This window comes from Bemisia tabaci, chromosome 6, assembly GCF_918797505.1.
Source record: "Bemisia tabaci chromosome 6, PGI_BMITA_v3".
Lineage (NCBI taxonomy): Eukaryota > Metazoa > Arthropoda > Insecta > Hemiptera > Aleyrodidae > Bemisia > Bemisia tabaci.
In genome coordinates, this window is record NC_092798.1 from 36890195 (window position 1) to 36908745 (window position 18551).

At 41.2% G+C, this 18551-nt stretch overlaps 1 protein-coding gene across 2 annotated transcripts in view; it reads right to left on the reverse strand.

The window, feature by feature from the left end:
• Positions 1-18551, reverse strand: part of emp (epithelial membrane protein) — a 165729-nt gene that overhangs the window by 107269 nt on the left and 39909 nt on the right. The window lies entirely within an intron of this gene.

Genomic DNA, 18551 nt, shown 5'->3' on the forward strand with positions numbered 1-18551 from the left:
GTTTTCAGGAACATTCCTTTGTGCAAGAGACACTTCGATTTTATCTGAGAAAATTTTAGGAGATCCAATACTCATTTACAACGTTCTTGCCTGTGTCTGCCCGACGGCGCGGCGCGCGATGCCGATAGCGCCGCGACGCTCGTCGAGGCCCAGAGCGGCGCGCGGCGTCGCGGCGCGGCGCGGGTCAGCTACTCGATTTTTGAATTCCTTGAAACCAGTTCCAGCGCTGAGTAACCGCTCAAGCCCTCCCCCCCTCTCCCGTTGCCCCCTGTTGCAGGTACGCTCGGCGCCTCTGAACTGAGCTCACTCATCCTGACTTTCTTGGAAAAAATTAGTCGGCGGATGGTGACTCGAAAGCCCCATAAAAGCTCCCCCCTCCCCCTCCCCCGCTTCTCAAGCCGTCCGTGGATGACTCAAGGACCCCGTGAAAACTTGGAATTCAAAGGATTTTTTTGGAATGACATCACAGGCGTCAGCAGTCGTTAGTGAGTCTAGTGAAACGGTGAGACGTACTCTGAGGATGAAACAATAACAACCAAAAAAAAGAAAGAAAAGAAAACGCTCTTTTGACATTTTAAAATTAATTTTTTGGAATTGTTTTTTTCAACGTTATACCATTCTCTTACGAAAGCGATTGAGTTAAATTGAAGCAACTAAAGGTTTATAAAATCGGGTCTTGGTGCCATTAGAAACGGATAAATTTGCCCCAGGAGAAAAAAAAACATGACGACAAGGATTTTAAAAATCAAAAATTTAACATAAACTTTTAATTGAATAAGTGAATAAGGTTTGTATTCACTTGCTGCTATGAAATATTTTGCTTTATTCGTTCACTTTTTTTGTAACCCTTTGTTCTGATAGGTTCCGATAACCTTGTGTATGGGCTCATTTATGCAAGAAAAGTCAATCTGCAATAAAAAACCTGTATAGTTTGACTTCCGTTACATGAATGTATTCATTTGTCCTGCGGACAGTATCGGAACAAATGTTTTGATTTTTCTTTCTGTCTCAAAGCTTCTAACTGTGCTTGAATGTTTTTATGGTCGAAAAATTGTGGATATTTTTTTCCTAAATTTTTAATTGGGGAGTGGTCTCCGTCGGTAAAAATAGCCACACATTTCAGAGGAAGATCATCACCAATCTGAGCAAATTCCTCGGTTTCCTTTGATTTTCACTAAAATTTAAATCACGTATCCGCGGGATAGTTTCCGTAAAATTTTTCCAGGCAGTTCACTCCACGTGAGCTTGGATAATTTTTTTTCGCCCATCCGGAGCGACACTGTGACCTCAAATTAGCCACATCGAAAGAATTATCAGTGTATATCACATGAACATTCATGCTAAAGATCACAATTTTCTGGGCTACATGACACCACTGTTAGGTCCTACTGGTTTTCCTTGAGCTTCCATCCAAGACGGGAAAAAAATCAGAGCGTAAGTTAAAGAACGTGTGCAAAGACTAGTTTGAGTCAAAGCCCCGAAGAGTGCATATTAAAGGCAAATACACACAGTGTTGCCAATTAGAGCGTGTAAATGAACAACTTATTGCACTAAATCGTCAAAATTTCAGAGTGTTTTAGATGCATGGCATCTCTGTCGACACGGATGGCACTTGATTTCCTTCAAAACCAGACGTCTCAGTAACTTTTTGTTGTATTTTTGTTGCCGCGTAACCCTGGCGACTTTAAAATGCAAGTTACTGTCTTGCCACTGAAACTTCACACTATAAAAGCTGTGGTACCATGTTTAAAGAAATGTAACACTCATGTGTGTGTATATTTGAACCTTTTATTCTAAGATATACAATATTTCCCTAAGGTAACCTTGTGGTCGCGATCTCTGAGTTGTTGCTAAACATTTCAACTAAACACAAGTGTATGTTCCTGGGAACACATTGTTTGTACCTTACGACAGGATGAACGCTTAAGTATACATAGAGGAGATTTTTTCTTTCTTTTTTTCCTCTTTATGAAAAAAATGTAATGATTGATAATTTTTACCAGGAAGTTGCTGGGAATAAAAATGTTGGGTTAAATAAAAAAGTACACGCGAAAATTCTAAAGCATTGAATTTGAGATGTAAGGTTTCGAAATTGATCATCGAATTGTGCACGGGGATAACTTTTCGGACGCAGAGCTGCTTCTTAATTTACAGGGGCTCTTCCCAAAAAATCGCCTTTTTCCGGTTTTTAAATCACCTTGCCTTAACTTTGAACTAAATAGGTGTAAGTTGACGAATACTTCCAGCTAGAGTGCGGTGATAATTTTGAATTTTCAAATGCAGCAGATTTACGGCTGTGCTGTATTCGCGCGGAAACAAAACACAATTTTAAAGAAAGGGCTTAACTTACGAATCTCGAGTAACCTCTTTCACCAGAATCACATCAAAAGTACTTACCTAAAACAAAAAAGAGAAACGCAAAATTAGACTGATTAGGATAAGATCGAAAAATATCAAACAGTGGTTCATGACTGCAAAAATTGATTGTTTAAAAAAGGTAAAATAAGTTGCAGTTGCCCATTCCCTCCCTTTTTCAAAATAAATCAACAGCAAATCTGTTTTCGCGAAGGAAGGGGAGAGGTGGGTTTCAACTTGACCCCCAAACTTGAAGGCTGGCGATTTTTTGTTTAAAACCGCGTATTTAATAATGAATTTTACATGAGATTTAAGCTCTTCTAGATGGAGTACTATTCAGACGCGGAAGACGGCGGCAATTAATTCGCGGTGGAGATTAGGACTCCATAAAGTCACAGAGCACAAAGTGCAACTAGTTTCGATTTTCAATGAGGCGCGAATATTCATTGCCATTGCATTTGCGTAATACCTACAGCGTCGTTGCATTTTGGAGAATAATCCTCAGATTTTTAGTTTTTGATTGATGAAAATGGAACGAACTTCACTTGAACATGACAACCATGGATTTGAGTCAGAGTCACTGGTTTTTGAACCCGTAAAATTTTAAGACTTGATTATGTCTGAGCATAGCATTCAGTCGCGGAGTTGTCAAAGAAAAATTTCGAATATATCTGGCAAACCGTTTGCCCTGGCGGTCGGGCCAGTCAACTCTTCGGTATTATCACTTTTTCAGAGCGAAGTAAAGCTCGTTCTGCTAAATGGCGTTGGGTAACATATATGCGATGCAATAGCATATATAGAACTGCAAAACTGTATGTAAAACAGGAGGAATAGCACTGCAGTAAATATGGAGTATACGAGAACATGAGGGTCAAGTTTACGTGAAGATAGATGGTCACATTTTTATCGAAAAGTTAAAGAATTGGAATTCATGACCTTGTTTTTGAATAAATTTCATAATACTTGAAATTATGGTTTGTGGACGTGGTCGTACTAATAACGCACACTTTTTCGTTTCCAGACAAAATACTATGTATAGGTACCTATATTGAAACGTCGCAAAACTGTCATTCGGGAATTGTACTTTTACTATGATTCTGTTTAGAAGTTCTCACTAATAATCCCCAATTTTTTTTTTAAATTTACATGCAAAAATCAGCAATATTTTGAACAGAAATTGCACAGTTTAACTCTTGAAAAATATTTAGTAGTTAGAGTAAAGTTCGCAACTATGAAATGAGGCTATAACCTCTCGTCCGGAACAACGACCGATGATGACCAAAGGTAGAAAGAAAACAACAAATTCTCGGTTCCCAAAAGTAACTCTAGTTATTACAATAATAATATCCGCTCCATTCTTTATGAGCATGATTCAATTCCAAGAGATAGGTATTCCTTTGGATCTTGACGGGCATTTTCTCCAGACCAAGAGTCGCATTATCTTTTCCCCAAGCCCAGTGCCAAAAAACACGATACAAACTTAATTTCAAGTTTCAGTTAAGTAGTTAGCACCGTTATATTTAGAACCTCATAACCAGCTATGTTTGCTGCGCGTGGTTATGACAAGTTTTTCTCATTTTGACAGTGCCTGATCCACAACTCACCCGGCAAGTAGCCCCGAAACGAGGAAGAAAAATCACCCGCGTTCAGATGATTTACGACCGCGGATCGTAATCGGCAACGCTGCCAAACCGGTCCAAAAACACTCAATTTTCCGCAGATCAGCAGAAACAACACATCCATACATGATTTTTCATTATAGATAGGTGGTTTTTGCGAGCAGGTCGGTGACGAGGTTGTTTTTTTGCGATATCGGTCAGCGAGGGTGGCATTCCTGCTCCCGAGGTTGAATCACCCCGCGGAATGAGGTTTTCCAGAACGGGTGCCGAACCCGGAGCTCGCGCTAATGCCAACCGGGACCGAAGTCACCGGTTTGGGTCGTTATTCGGCGGGATTAACCGGTTTCGTGGCGGGGCCGGCGGGGTTTTTTCCGCGGCCTGGCAGCGATGCGCGGGACTATTAAAATCTCGGCAATCGACTTAATCTCGGGTCTCGAGTTTGACGTATTTCTGCCGAACGGAACTATGTGCATTAAGACATGAGCCCTGAGACCCATAGGAATATATGCATGACAGAGCTCACGTCATAATGATCATAGTTCCGTTTGGCAGAAATACGTCCAGTTCGGCCACATTCTGCTCGAGTGACGCTCGTGTGACGTTCGTTCCGGCTCGCAGTGCGTCGAGTGTGGCGTTGTGCCGTCCTGCTCGCCGGCCGCTGTGAACCGGTTATTCGCGCAAATCTGCATCTTAAACGGAAAATAATCAATTTTGGTTCCTGAAATTTGGACGCATCCATGCTGAAAAGGCCATAACCAAGTTGCATTGCTTTAAAATTTCAACTCCAACTTGGTTCCTGAAATTCGGATGCATTCATGCCGAAAAGGCCGTATTGCAGTCAAGTTTCATTGTTTCAAAATTTCCGATTAAACTTTAGTTTGCAAAGAGAAATACAGCAATTTTAAAGCTTTATATTTATACATGATATTTTACTTATAGAGAGGAAAAATCGAGGCAGCTTTCAAAAAATTACGTTGCCTTGTTTTCCAAACATAAAAACAAAACATGACAGAAAGTCTGCATCGTTGCAAATAGAGTAGAGACAAGTGGTTTAGCACATTATAGGTGCGCGAAAATAAATTGAATCGTAAGGAATTATATGCCAAGTGTTTGTGTGATACATAGATCCTTTTTAATTTATAATTACTTTACACTTGTTCTATTTCACATAAACACGGTCACTGCACACATCGAAGATATTAGTAAGGCGCTGTGAGCAACTATTCAAACATCCCGGGATGCAAATTGCATACTAGACAAAATGAAGGCGATCAGTTTTGTTTTAGCACTTATTAGTGGACGGTCCAATAACGATTTCAATGCGGGTAAGTAAATAAACAACCAGTATTAAAAATCAAATGCCTCCACAACAACTGATAACATGCGACATGACGAAGAAACGTTTCTTGTCACAGCTGAAACTTTCCTGGCGCAAGTAATTTTGCAAAAAGATGAGGAACCGTCCACTGGAAGAAAAAAAAACATATTGGATCTAGAGTCCAGACTCTTGAAAACATTGACAAGAAAAAATACTCTTGATTCAATCAGATTTAAGCTTAAATCAAAAGGAAATCCGCTCAAATTAAGAGGCTCGGTTTTTTATTTAAGCTTAAATCAAAAGGAAATCCGCTCAAATTAAGAGGCTCGGTTTTTTATTTAAGCTTAAATCAAAAGGAAATCCGCTCTTAAGAGGCTTGGTTTTTTATTTAAGCTTAAATCCAATTGAATCAAGAGTATTTTTTCTTGTCGATGTTTTTTAGAATCTGGACTCTAAATCCAATGTGTTTTTTTCCAGTGTCCGGATACAACTTTGCTGAAATACCAACTTAAAATGAATCGGTTAAGCGCCCCTCTGGCCTTGTTACCTGCCATCAACTACTTAGTATACGGTATATAGTAGCTTACCGATACGATTATTGCCTATTGGACGTATTTATGCAAAAAGGGACCAAAAGCATAGGATTTGCGTGCAATGTAGTTGCTTTTTGTCATAAATACGTTCATTAAGAACCTATAAAGGCGATAAAAAGCCCATTCAAAGTAGCGAACGACCCAAAATCGAGTGTGCATGGAACTAAGTGCATAGGATTTGCGTGCAAGATAGTTGCTTTTTTCATAAATACGTCCTATTAAGAACCTATAAAGGCGATAAAAAGCCCATTGAATGTATCGAACGACCCAAAATCGAGTGTGCATGGAACATGGAACCCAGGGCGTTCGATCGAGAGCCTCACGACGCACTCGCGGCGGGCGGCGTGATGTTACACAAACGAGCCACAGCCGACGCACAATAGAACGATTCAATCAGAGACGTCGGACAAGAAATTTTTGACTAAAATTTTAAATTTTTATGCTTTTTCCGTCACATTTTAAATTTTAGGAGGTGCCCCTAAAAGTAAATTTCAGGAGGAAACCAATGGAACCACTTTTAGAACCTCAATTTTTTGTATGAACGGAGTTATGAGCTTTCAAAGTTTCCAAATTTCGTCCGAGTTCTCGAATTGCCTCGGTCAACTGTGCGACGTTGCATCGCACAAAAAGCGGGACAGAGGTGGGCGGCGGGTGGCGGAGTGATAATGGAACTGTTCGAGCGACTGTTGCTTTTTTAATCTGATCTGCATTCAGACATCAGTCGCGACAATGCGCGTGAAGCAATGTGCCGTTAATTGTTCGCCACTACCACCGTTGCACCGACCGATTCGTCCGCGTTGAACTGCTCGCTGATCTTTGTCGGAGGCTCTGCTGTCGTGGTGGGGACCGGAACTACTCGCTCATGCGAAAAATAGGTTCCTTGGAGTTCATCATAGATCCCGTGTCCCATAAAATGTCTATCACGTCCAAAATCACGTCTAGAACTTTGTGGAGCTTTGTCGCCATCTTGTTCGTCTACATCGGGCCAAACTAGGAGCGGAGGGGCTGGGGTTTGTTTACATTCGGCCAACTTTGGGGCTTCATGATAGCCGACCATGAAGCGGTACACTTTTTTCGTAGTAAAAGTATTGAAATGACGATACTACTGCCAAAAAAACTATGGAGTTAAACTTTAGTATTCTCTCCTTCCGAAAACCGTTTGGTTCAGTGTTCGAAACTCACAGGCGCCAACGCGCCAAATGCGCCTACAAAACGGCCATGGCGCCTAAAAAATGAAGGCTCTGCGCCAACGTGGCCCCTAAAAACTGCCCCCTAAAAAATATGGATTTTCACAGGAAATCTATTTGAATTGAAAAAACTCAGATTTTTTCATCACTACAAGTGAAAGCTTGCTTCTTCTATTCTTCACGATTTCATTCCTATAGTGCTTTTGTCTTCCTCAAGTTACAGCTACTTACTAGCTCTGTTACGAAAACATCTTGCGTCTAATTTTTCACTAAATACGCCGTAATATATAGGCAATAAGTCAATTTGGCTCCTGAAAAATCTTTAATGGCGCCTAAAAATCGGGCTTTATGCGCCACATGGCTCCTAAAATTCAAATGTGAGTTTCGAACACTGGTTTGGTCCTCATCCTTTGAAAAATGTCTCGATTTAAAGTCTTCGGTCAAAGACCTCCGGCTCGGGAACACACTATAGGGTGAAGAAATCATCATTTCCATGACAATCAATCACGAGGAAGGATTGCCAACGAATCAACACCGCTACCACAACAATACCACCATGCGTGCGCGAGGCGAGTGGTGACGCTTGGGTTGGTGATAAGCATTTATCCTGCTATTATTTTGCATGTTGGCGTGTGGCGTGTTGCGTCACTCCTCCACGCTGACTCGTGACGCGGTGTGATGCGTGTCCCGTCTGACTCAACAACCTCCTCCCTTCGACTCGATCGCGAGATCACCAGTCAGAGCAGCCGTGTGTGATGCTCATCGCATCGATTTAAGACCGATCGAGTATGGGTAACGGGTCTGAATTTTCTCTCCAGCGCCTTGATCAAAGCTCGCTACCAATAAATGAATTGAACTGATTATTTTCCAAATCTGGGCACAAGCTGCACTGGAAAAAAAACACATTGGATCTAGAGTCCAGATTCCTAAAAACACCGACAAGAAAAAGTACTCTTGTTTCAATCAGAATCTAGCTTAAATCAAGAACCAAGGCTCTTACTTTAAGCGGATTTCGTTTTGATTCAAGCAAAAATCCGATTGAATCAAGAGTATTTTTTCTTGTCAATGTTTTCAAGAGTCTGGACTCTAGATCCAATTTGTCTTTCGTTTCAGTGTGGCTTTCTTCTCCTGAGGATGATCTAGGAGTTTTGCTGTTTTCATTGATTTTACGAGTCCTTTATTTTTAGTGATTTTTAAATTGTTATTATTTATGTATAGTTCATTGTGCTCGATACTTGATGGAATGACAAACAGGGCTATGTCCTAGTCATTAGAGGGAAAATAAGGAGATTTTCCAAATCACGTGAGGGCCAAAATTGCGAATGCGAAAAAAACAAGAAAAAAACATTTTTTTTTTGCTTTGTTGACAATCTTCGATTTCCAAAAAATGTATGTTCTTTTAAAGGCTATTTTAATATCAGCCATGATTGCGATTATACCAGAGAAAATTTTTGGACATTGGGATGAATAACCACTCAGAAATGCAGACCTCTGAAGAATTTTCGGTCTCTTTTTGTGTTTTTTCTCCGCGATTGATGAATGAGCTCAACTTCGAAGAACTTACCTCGTATGGCTTTAAAAATGTGAACTAACGTAAACAAGCCAAGTTACGAAAAGCGTGCGGTAAGACACGAACTTGAGAACAGATTACCTCGGAATGAGTCACAACGAGTGAAAACAATTTTTGAAGGAAAAATAGTGAACGCACAGTGGTACGAGAGGAAAAATTGATTACACTACAAAATGATATTGCCGATTTAACAATATTGTATAGTTATAAAGAAAGTGTCTGACATATAAAAATAGAAATGCTAATTTAACACCCTCGTGGTAAAATTAGCGTTCCTATATTGTAAAATGTACATTTGAAACATTTCGGACATATTTTTCAACAATTTGATTGTTAAATCAGTGATCCACTTTTTTTTTCGTGTACGACTAAAATTTTCGGAAGGATGTTCGGATGATGAAAGAGATTGTTCAACGAAGCTGTCCAAAAATTTCGCTGAATCATCTTCGTCCGCCGATGAAATTCAGTGAAATTTGCAAACAGATTCAAACCAACGATTTCTCTGTAAAAAAAAAAATAAATAAAATGCCGGTGGAAATTTTGAAACGTCGCATGGCGCTTGTGACACTTTGGCCGGAAGGTGACGATTTGAACTTATATAGAATTCCACCATCTTAATCGTGGGATAGATTTTCGTCCTGAAGTGGCAACCAAGTTCTTAGCTGTTTCTGCTACTTATTAAAAAAGCAAAATAATGAACACAGAAGCTGGCCAATTGGTGGCTCCAGACGATGACTCTGCGAGTTTCTCCCGGCTGAAATCTCTTAAGTAATCATCGCTGATTAGGTGAGTCTATGACAAGCTTTGAGAGGTCCGCGATTTATGGCGGCTCATCAGTGTCGCTTTGCCATCAACGAGCTTCTCAAGGGGGGAAGGGGAGGGGAGGTAAAACTCATCAGAAATCGGGTGATTAGAAGAGTGGACTGATGTCCTGTGCCTTTCTAGTGGACATGGAAAAACTAGGTTTCTGAACTTAAATTCACGGAAAAAAATGGATCGCTGATTGAACAATTAAATTGTTAAAAAAATATATCCAACATGTTGCAAACGTATGTTTTACAACTCTGCCTTTCTAAGGAAAAACGCTGTATAAACATTCGACAATTGCCAAATTCCCTCTGTTGAAACATGAAACTCTGGGAAAATGTCTGCATATTTTTCCTTGAAATTTTCAAGCATTTTACATCAAATTGCGAACAAAATTGTCTTTGAAATCGGAGGGAAAATATCCAAAATTTTCTTGTAAAGTCGGTTTTTATTGAAAGGAATTTGGCAACCTCTGAAGGCTCATACGGCGTTCTTCTTTAGCGAGGCAGAATACTGGAAATCTAATTTAACCACGGGGATGGTTAAATCAGCTTTTTTTTATTGTAAAATCTACATTGAAACATGTCGGAATCTTTTTTTTTAACTACAAAATTGTTGAATCAGGAAAACTATCTTTCTCCAAGTTGGGAGCTTCCAGTTGGGCGATTCATTTAGGCAATGTGGAACATAATCCGCAGTCATCAGAGATTAAGTCATCGAGTCTCGTTGGGTTTTGGAGAGTAGATGGAAGACAATTTGTCTTCTAACTAAACCTCAACAAACTCGATTTTAAGAGCCCTCCGACACCGTGAAAAAATGGTTTAAAGTGATTAAAAATTTAAAGAAAAATTCCACTAAGGCTCAATGAGGGGAGTTTGCTTCCTCTGAGATAGGTAGAGAGAATTCTTTCCGCTTAGCTCATAAAAATAGACGGATATAACGAACAAGTTGGTAAATATTTTTAACATAAAAGTCTGATACCATCAGTTCAAAATTATGCTTTACACATTATCCGATAATTACCCAGTTCGGAGGAATTCGAAAATCGCTCTCGGTAGCAGAGCCTCAAAAATTTGGAGGCCGCAAAAAATTTGAGCACCTGGCAAGTTTTTTAGACACATTCCGCGTTCATACCGAGAGAAATTCAGCAGGCTTGCCATGGACAGTTCTAACTGCAGGCGTCTTGATGAAAACACTTATGTTTGACCTCCGGTGTTGTCACATTAATGAAATGGAACGAAGTAAAATGATACTTTGTTTAGTTCTTCCTTCATTTTCAGATCAAAATAACTAAGGATGTGTGCGGAAGTATGTTACGTATATGAACGCGACTTTTTGGTCTGTATTTTGCAGTCGTGTACCCGTGATGGACTGTGAACAAGTATATTACACCCTAAAAATTGCATTTTCCCTGTTAAAATAACCATTTATACGAAAATTGATCATTGAGTATGTTGATACTTGCATTAGCTCTTTATATCAACTTATTCATGAGCGGCTGGAATCAGCGCTCAATCCTCATGTTTTTGTCCGGTATGCAAATTTTGAGTACCGAAAATAAACTCATTTTTAGTCGCACATTCGTCAGTTCATCCGGGAAGTTTTACCATTATAGGCACCTCATTTGAATTTGATCCTTTCCGTAAAAAAAAATGCAGTACCTACAAGTGTGATCCAAATTTTCTCTCTATAATTTTAACTTGCGCTCGCGCGGACAACGCTTTTAAAATGAATTTTTGAAAAAAAGCAAGAGTTTGGCAACCAAGCGAAAAATCGGATGCGGCTGCAAGACTGACCTCCTTGATTGACAAGGTCGCCGAAATCCAGCTCAATTTTTCATTTATGTCGACTCGCGTATGCTCGCCGTGAGCCGCAGAACCAAAACAAAAACACTGAAAATCGCCACTGAATCACGTTCAAGTACTCACCACGAAAAATTTCACGCCGTTGCCATCATGGTTTGAGCGTGTGACGTAACGTAAAAAACGTATGGGAAAACTGGAAGGACATCTCGGGCAAAATTTTATCTTACTTGGGGGCGTGCTCTCTGGCCGCTACGCTACCCAACCCTCAAATGGACGTATTTCTGCCGAACGGAACTATGTGCACTAATACATGAGCCCTGAGACCCATAAGAATATACGCATAACAAGGCTCACGCCATAATGCACTTAGTTCCGTTTGGCAGAAATACGTCCAAATCAGCACTCTGAATGTTAGATCCAAAGACATAAAGACGGAGCGCTCGTATCTAAAAGCACGGGGAAAAAGTGAAGCTAGGTTCGGCGCTGCGCGCTTGTGTGAGTGTGTAAATGAGCGCGGGAATCCATGGCGGCAAACGGAAATTTGATTTGAACTTGTTTTCTTGATTTTTGCACATTTCTTCTTTGAAACGTATTTTAAATTCCTAAAACGAGTATACTAAGAAAGTTCGGTCTGCGTCCTAATATAATACACCTACTTTTGCTCGGTAACAGGCAGTAATCTCAGATAAAGTTAGTTTTTCTTCTGCTCATGGTGGTTCTGCAGGTTCAAACAGGCCGTTACAGTTCTAGATCAACGTTACTCCCAAATGAAATTAATCGGTCGACGACGGACTGAAACTAACCTAAAGTTAAAAAAATATGAGTGTGTACCTGAATTTGGGCAAAAATCAACCTAAAATACTTTGTTTCCGCAATTTTATTTATTAGTTCCCGCCCTACATTTGAATTCAAACTTGTCCCGATTTCGCCGCCAATCCTCTAGCCAATAGTAGAGGTGATTGAAAAGAAGCTCTAGAAGCTTCATTTTTTGCTTTTAGTGCTCCGTCTTTATGTCTTTGGTTAGATCAGGTTTTCCAACAGTGAAAGGTTATGTCCGCGCGGTTGAGCGACGAGCATCAAGCATGATGAGGCATCTCGCGAATCTCAGCGTTACGCCACGCAAGCTCTGGTATTAAAATGTTGAGGTTGGTGGAGCTCTACCGCGCCAAGAAAAAAACGCCGTAAGTACATTCAAATGTTGCCGAAACACCCTTGATTAAACATTACTTTTGAAAGAAGTGTCAAGAAAATTTTCCCCTAACAGTTTTCATTGCCTCCTAGTAAATGCAAATTAAAAGCTTTGTAATATTCCAAGAGGAAAATGCACCAGTTTTTCAAAAAAAAGCCTATTTTATCGGAAGAAATTTAGCAACGTTCTAATGTTCGTACGACGTTTTTCCATAGCGCGGTGGAGCTGGCTCCTGGGCTCGGTAGCGACGGAACGGGGCATCCCAAGTCGTAGCTCCTCTAACAAGGGCGTAACTCGGTTTCTGCATGAGCCCTAGAAGGCATGGATTTATGTGTAAAATAAGGATCACGTAGGAATCGAGATACGCCCTTACGTCAGAGGGACGACGAAGTGTGTGCCTCGCCCCCGGGCAAAGGAATCAGCGGATCTTGTGAGATAAATTACAATTATGGACCGTATGCCTATGCGGAATACCTTGAGTGCAGGCAGAAAGTATGTTATGAATATGCGAGGCTGCCTAGACTGTCGCGAAATCAACCGGTTTTTGCCTTTGAGCATGGATATGTCGCAGGCAAATAGTGAAATCAGGCATTTAGTCAAATGCCTAGGCAAATAGTCAAATTTTGACGGTCAACAAAATTTTGTGAATTTATGGCGAAGAGCTCACGATTTTTCACTATTTTTGTAAAAATAACTCATCAAACCTACGAACTCTTTTTGTCTCTTCCTCTTCGATTGCTTCTCATATTTTTAAATGTTGAAATTCTAAAAATTCTGTACTTTAAGACATGCTGAAAATTTCAAGATCAGTGTCTCTTCAGGAGCTAAAAATTGTTTAAAATACTATTGTATGTGCAAATTTTTACTAAGAATTTTTCCTTCCAGGAGCAAGGAGGCATCAGACCGATGACCTCTACATCCAGCGTGTGATTCCGGTATCAGTATGCTCTTCCTCTCTCACTGCAAGTCTGGAAATGTCTCTCAAAGCCCAAAAGGACGTATTTCTGCCAAGCGGAACTATGTGCATTAAGGCATGAACCCATGAGAGTACATGCATAACAAGGCTCACGTTATAATGCACATAGCTCCGTTTCGCAGAAATACGTCTAAAAGATCTCCCAACAAAGTAGATGACCTCACATGTAAGTTTTCCAAAAGTGGAGGATCAACATCAACATTCACCAGTATTTCAGGATATGTATCAAACCGCGAGAAGTGTGAAATGTCCGCGATGCTGGTCGAAGCCTCGGAGTTCCAGATATCGACCTGAAACCGCAAGTGGAAATGGAGGACGATGTTCTCGACGGGGATGGAGAGTGGAGGGGGGGGGGGGGTGCAACCGCAGGCCAGAGCCGGAGCCGGACAAAGGGCAGTGGGCACTGCACTGGTTGACCAGATCACCTGAATCGTTGACCCGTCGACGTGGACGTGCGCCGCGACGCCGTCGACGCCGACGCGACGTCTGTTCCAATTATCCGCGGATCTTCGCCGCGCAATCCGCTCCTATGAGTCACATCACGAGAGATCCCATCTCGGATCCTCTTACTATCCTCTGTCTTATCTCGCAATCAGACGCCGACTTGACCGTCACGCGGAGAGGAGAACTAGAGTACCTATATTAAGAGAGAGTATGGCCACTGGAGTTACCACCTCTGATTGGCTCAGCCATCTTAGGCTGAATGGAGCCCTTAGGACCCAAAAATGGCGGACGCCATAAAGTTAATGTAATGCAAAATGATTCAAAATGTAGTTGTCTTTGCTTATCGTAACGAGAACTTTACCCAAATGCACTATTGCGACTTTTTTACATATTTTTAAGGCTAATCGTGTGCAATTTTTGAGAAAAATGATCTTAGATGTAGTAAGGTTGGCAGCAAGTGCGGTTGGTGATAACCGTCAAAAGTTGGCAATGACCCCCCTCCCATCCTCAAAAACCATAACAAAGCACCGCCATTTTTGGGTCCTAAGCCTCTCCATGGGGCCCAGTGGCCATACTCTCTCAATATAGGTACTCTAGCAATCAGACTCCGACTTGACCGTCACGCGGAGAGGAGAACCTCTGGTTTCGTGAACCGATGGAGTTCGGCAGTGGCTCTTCGGTTCAGAACTGGAGCCGAATTTTGTTGGTCCTTCAGATGTACTTAAATGCACCGCGTTAAGCAGAAGAACCAAGCCACATCAGTTATTGCCAAAGTTAACTTGGCAATTTGATTTTTTACATGAAAAGGGTCGGGCGGATTTTAGTGCAAGTTTGAGGGAATTTTCTGCATAGTAAGAAGCAAATTCCCTAAAATTTTTAAAGGAATCTATACAAACGTTCTCTTGTAAACAATTGAAATGCCCAGTCAAATTTGGCAATAGCTGATGTGGCTTGGTTCCTTTCTGCTAAACGCGGTCCAAATATTCTCAGGACCAAACTTTACTGCACTTAAGTCCAGCTTAGCGCTCTTGATTGGCCAGTGAGGCGGTTTGGACTCATCGATTACCTCCGTATAAAAGTGCCTACAAAATTTAGCGCCAGCACTCGTGAAGCGGATTTTATCGTCAATGCGATGGGTCCTCTTGGTTCTGACGAGACAATTCGCTCTTATAAATGAGTCTTCATGTTCTTCCTTGATTCTCCTGATGCACATTAACTCTTTTGCATCTCTAACATCACCCATCATGCATAATTTTAAAGGGGAGCATATTCGTCAGAACCACAGGAGCGGAGCAAAACATTCTCAAGCGGTCGTTTCATCACTAACGTTAGTTTAGAAGCACGAGTGACTGAGTAGGGGGGCGCAGTTCCCACGTTTACGACTTGTACTTTTTCGCAGGCATTCAGAAATGTCACCGCATTGCGCTCTCAAGCCCGGGCTGTGCACGATGCTCTCACAAACGAGAGATAGCCCTCATTTACGGAAACAGAAAAAAAACACAGCGCAAAAATATCAACACCGTTGCCAAATCAGTCAAATATCCCGTTAAACATGACCCTAAGACCCAGAAAAGAAGCTGAAAATGGCAACGCTGGAGACGCGAGATCCACGCGAGAATCGGTGCTCGGGTTTTTCAGTTGTGATGTCACTGGGTGTCGCTCGTTTTGCCGGCCGGGTTGCATGATCCTCGCGGCTTTTCCGGATCGGGCGATTGGAAAATGGGTGATTTTTCGGTGAATCAGGCAACAGTGCGGGGGATTTCGCAGATGAAGCAACGCAATTACCGTAAGACTGATTGTGAGACGCGCGATACGCTGCAATGCGCCGCGCGGAGTGTCGCGCATCGCGGTAACGGACCGCGCGTTGGCACCGTTGCCAAATTTAAAACAAAAAGAGATAGAAGGGTTGTAATCAGGTTGTAATGGCCCGATGGGCGCTGTGATTGGTTAGACCTTCATGGAGAAAAAAATATGATGAATTAAACCATCTTGTTACCTAACTCGTTGTTTCTTTGAGGAAGAAACGTAACTCCAAAAAGTTGCGACGTATATACTCATGAATTGTATTTCTGAGAGGAGACTGTTGAGGTCTTTTAACTGAAAACGATACGGATTTTTCTTGTAATTACACGCAAAATTCGGCGATAAGTTAGACAGATATTGCGCACAGTCGTATTCTTGTAAAAAAATGGAATTATTTGGGTCAATTTTGCAACCATGGAATGTAATCACGTTACTTCAACGACGAATTAAGGCGTTTGATTACATGAAGCTAACATGTAAATTTAGAGGGGCGATTTCTGGCTCATAATGAAGAAAAGCGGATTCGACCGATTCGAAAGGGGTTCGGAGATTTCGCACGCCCTGATTTCGCCTTCAATTTTTGAGATAGGCCAGAAAGCATCTTTCCGTGCTGTTTTAGTTGCCTATCCGAGGATACAAGGATGATATTGATGGCTAAAGTGTGAAATCACGTATCTCCGTTTGCGACGTTGCAGACTTCCTGACATACTTTATTTGTTCTTTGAATTCTAGTTAACGCCATCATTTGAAAACTTCCTTGAATTTCCCTCTCTTTCAGTAGAATATTCTGTATAAATTTCATGTTATGAAGTTGGCTTATGTGTCCTTGAAAAAATAAGATGAAAGCTGAGATTTAAAGATACCACAATACTACCGTGCTAGGGAAGAACGCTGTATGAACATTCAAGAGTTGCCAAAGGTCCTTCGATAAAATGTTTATTTTTGAGGAAAGTTATGATTATAGTTCCTTGAAATTTTCAGGATCTTTAGGTGAAATTGCGAACAAAATTATCTGAAAAATTGGAGGAAAAATATTCATACATAATCCCGAAAATTCGTGATTTACTAAAGGAAATTTGGCAACGCCTAAAGGTTCATACGGCGTTTTCCCTTAGCACGGCAGCTTATGCCAGCGTAGCGACGACAAGTCGCTCAATGGCTCATGAGCCGTCGCACGGTGGATCGAGCCAATGGGAGAGGTCGGACAGAATTTGGCCACTTTTGTTCTTTGGACTTTGGACACAAGCTCAAAGCTCCGTTTTTAGAAAATTTCAAGGTCTCAACAACGGTCTCATTGGTTTTTTTGTAAAATTTTCCGTAAGAATCACCCCTCAAAATTTAAAATTTGACGAACCAAACATCAAAATTGGCAGCTTTAGTCAAAACTTTCGTGTCCGACCTCTCCTATTGACTCGATCCACCGTGCATCGTTGGGCAAAAATTATTGCCGATTCTCGGAAAGGAATTTCACATTAGCGGAGGTCAATGTTGCTGGGCCGCCAGGGTATTTTGTCTACGCGAAGAGATGAAACTTGCCCGACGGTAAGTACGATCGTGAGCAAAAATCTAGCTTTGGCTCGTCACGTCACTTCACAATTTCTCCTCCGAGTCGTGGAGTTGTTTATGTTTGCCTATGCGTTTCATCAATAACCACGTCACTACGTCATCTTGCGCATCACTCATCTCGAGACCACATCGCTGCAACAACCGTGAACCTTATTTACCTCCACCTAGGGTCCTCGCGGACACCTCTTTGAGCTCTTCAGCCGTGCTAAAAAAAACCGCTTTATTAACTTACAGACGTTGCCAAGTTTCCTATGGTAAATGACGAATTTTGTGGAGAACTTATGAGTGTTTTCCTCTGAATTTTTCGAATAATTGGACTACACTTTGTAATAGAGAATTTGCAGGTGTCTTAAATTTTGTGAATTCCATCTTTAAAATGATACTGCCAGGAAAACTGAGCACGAGGATATCCTTTGTTTCTAAATTGGACAATTATTGGAGAAAATATGACAAAATGTCCTAAATTACATGTCTTTAAATGGGAAATCCCGCCAGATGACGTCACAAGGCGGTGCATTTTCTCCGAAAAAAAGTCCCAAGTCCAAGTGGTTTTGAAGTTCTCGTAAGAATCACGGCATCAGCTCATGCAAATGACACCAGGCTGCCTTTCAAAAAATCATTTTAAAATTGCATCAATACGTAATTTGTCATCTGCCATGTAGAAAAATGAAACTTAATCCCTGGATTTCGAAATTGTTTCGCATAATTCATTTTGAATATGCCGTCCTCGTCAAAACTTGTAGCACTTTTTGCGTGTATATAGAAGAAATCAGTGACATCTTTGATAAAAAATGCCCGATAGTTTTCAAGTAAAAAGTCAATTTATGAGTAGAAATTTTGCCTTATTGAAACGCATTGTTACTTGCTTTCGTCTGGAAAATGACTAACAACTGCTTAAATTTGAATTTTGACAGAGAAACCGTTTTAAAATTTTGATTGAGGCGAAGTCGTAGAAGCTATGTGGTGCTTCGAGAGCTCTCACAAGTTGCGAAAAATGCAAATCCAACTAAGGTACTTAACTTTCAATTCAATCGGATTGAGAGTTGAGCCTAATTAACTCAACTCGAGACTCGGCCGATGAGCCCACCACCCAACCACATCAATTATGCACTCAAATATATGCGTGATCACGCCCCCGTTCACAAACACGGAAACAAAATCATCGACGTATGCGCACTCACACAGGCGCGGTCGTCTGAGAAAGGCAAAAGCTGCAAGTGCGCTATACCGACAGGCCGCTCTCTCTGCGCGCATTCGAGAGGGACACACTACCGTGCTATGGAAAAAACATCGTATGGGCATGCCAGTGTTGCTAAATT